We start from the raw sequence: 3,017 nt of genomic DNA, 5'->3' as shown, positions 1-3,017 counted from the left end.
TTCCTGCTGGAAGCTCTAGGGCTTCTGCCGCTTTTGCTACAGAGGATAGAATTCACCTCAGAATTGTACATTTGGCCATATGGATTGTAATGTCTAAAAATCCAGATGCCAGCTTTCCCAGAATCAAGGGCATAGAGGCCATAATCTGTTCAACAGTTCTGAAATCAGCTACAGTCTTACCACCATCTTGTGCAATAACTACCATCCTGCGTAATAATTGGCCAGCCAGCAACCTAACATTCTGGGATTATTTGCTTCCCTTCAAATTTCTCTCCAGCAATATCTGCACTGCAGTTTATCCCACAGAGTTGATTTCTCCCGGCTAATTCGGAGAAACATGTTTTTTCCCTTTCCAAACCTTATTATCCAATTTACAGTGGTAGGAGGTATTCACAGGGATTCAAGAAAAGATTCCCAACCCTCTCACACTGTTGGTGGGAATGTAAATTGATACAGCCACTATTGAGAACAGTGTGGAGGTTCCTTAAAAAACTAAAAATAGAATTACCATATGATTCAGCAATCCCACTCCTGGGCATATATCCAGAAAACATGAAAACTCTAATTTGAAAAGATACATGCACCCCAATGCAGGTATGGCAGCACTATTTACAATAGCCAAGATAGAGAAGCAACCTAAATGTCCATCGACAAATGAATGGATAAAGCAGATATGGTACCTATATACAACGGAATACTACCCAGCCATAAAAAAGAATGAACTAATGCCATTTGCAGCAACATGGATGGACCTAGAGCAGGGGTCCCCAACCCCTAGGCCGAGGACCGGTACTGGTCTGCGGCCTGCTGGGAACAGGGCCACACAGCAGGAGGTGAGCCACAGGCGAGCGAGCGACGCTTTATCTGCTCCCCATCGTTCCCGATCACTCGCATTACTCCCTGAACCATCGCTCCTATTACTGCCTGAACCATCCCCCTTCCCATCCCTGGAAAAACTGTCTTCCACACAACCAGTCCCTGGTACCAAAAAGGTTTGGGACCGCTGACCTAGAGATTATCATACTAAATGAAGTAAGTCAGACAGAGAAAGACAAATAACATATGATAACACTTACATGTGGAATCTAAAAAAATGATACAAATGAACTTATTTACAAACAGAAATAGACTCACAGACATAGGAAAAATACTTATGGCTACCAAAGGGGAAAGGAGTGGGGGGAAGGATAAATTAGGAGTTAGGGATTAGCAGATGCATACTACTATATATAAAACAGATAACAAGAACCTACTGTATAGCACAGGGAACTACATTCAATATCTTGTAATAACCTATAATGAAAAAGAATATATATATTGATATATATAAAATATATATAATTGAATCACTTTTCTCTACACCTGAAACTAAAACAACGTTGTAAATCAACTGTAATTCAATTAAAAAAAAAAAAAAAAGATTCCTGGGACTTCCCTGGTGGTCCAGTGGGTAAGACTCCGCGCTCCCAATGCAGGAGGCCCGGGTTCGATCCCTGGTCAGGGAACTAGATCCTGCATGCATGCCGCAACTAAGAGTCCGCATGCCTCAATTAAAGATCCTGCGTGCCACAACTAAAACCCGGAGCAGCCTAAATAAATAAATAAAAAATAATTAAAAAAAAAAGATTCCCAAACTCACTAGCAGCCGGGGAAATGCAGATGAAAGAAACAAAGTGCCACACCTCGTACAGATAAGATTGGCAAACGTTTTAAAGTTGGTATTTTCATTAGGTATTGCTGCATAACAAAGTGCCCCCCTTAAGATTCTTGGAATCTCTCTTAGGTAACAAAGAAGATCTAGGCGACATACCTTTAAATCTGACATCTCAAAATCAGAAAATGGTCTACAGCTGCATCCTCGACTTTGACGATTTACCTGAAAATTAGGAAAGACCAAATTTTATTGACAACACTCCAGATTTGACCTTTTCAATGCGTTTTCTCACTTTGAGGACATTTTGCTTGCTAGAAAGACCACCTTTGTCCCTCACATTTCCTCTAAATTCTGCTACAAAACTAAACAGTTCCTTCTGTAGTTCATCTGTCTGGCTTTTTAAAACCATATTTACCTATTTTACCATAGGCAGCCAGAAGAAGCCATTTGTTGCTTTTAACTTTCTACCTGGGAATTTCCCCAGCCAGATCTTACCAGATGGGGTGGGCCCTGGAGTTAATTTCTGGGAAGAATCAGCCTCAGATGCCTTGCATATTCTGTTTGACAGAGAGAGCAGAATCTGGTGCCTGGAATAAATCAGAAGGGAGAAGTAAATCCCAAACTAAGAATTTTATAATTCTAACCTCCTGGGGAAGGTACTGAAATTCTATTCCATTACTCTTGAAACTTCAACTAAAGACTTTGACTTTGTGAATATATGCCTGCAGATAGAATTATCTTGCAAAACAGTGAAGTATGCAAAATCTTTGAGAAGCCAATATTTATTAAATAAATTCTCAGAGAGTCACTAAAAACATTTATGTGAGGCTAGGTAAACAGAAAAAAAAATTTTTTTTCCATTCAATTCACTATTATCTCTAAATACCTACTTCTTTACAAAGCCCTACATGAGGGACTTGGTTTGGAACCAAAGAACAGTGAGGCATAATCCCTGCTTTGAAATTAGGTAATATATCATAGAATATGACCTAAATGAATATGTGATGACACAATTATACTCCAGGTGAGCACTCATCAAATAATTGCTTTTCCAATTTTTTTGTTACCATAGATTGACATGTGAAATCTTTCTTAATATGGGATCACTAATATAGAGAATACCCTATTTATGAAATTAATCGTTTATGTTGAAAACAGATTATTAATGTGAATTTAACCCATACCATCTGGAAAAAGTAAATTTAGAAAAAAGGAAATATTAAAAAAATACCAGGTAGTACAATATAATTCTGTGAGATTCTCTTTGGGAAAAATTAGGGTCTTATGGGGCTAGGTTATTTTATGCCTGTTTCCCAATTCTAGCCTTTTGCTTTCCCCTGTAGTGTGACACGAGAGAAAGAGT

The sequence above is a fragment of the Lipotes vexillifer genome, unplaced genomic scaffold (assembly GCF_000442215.2).
Source record: "Lipotes vexillifer unplaced genomic scaffold, Lipotes_vexillifer_v1.1 scaffold443, whole genome shotgun sequence".
NCBI classification, from domain to species: Eukaryota; Metazoa; Chordata; class Mammalia; order Artiodactyla; family Lipotidae; genus Lipotes; species Lipotes vexillifer.
This window is presented reverse-complemented; position numbering follows the sequence as displayed.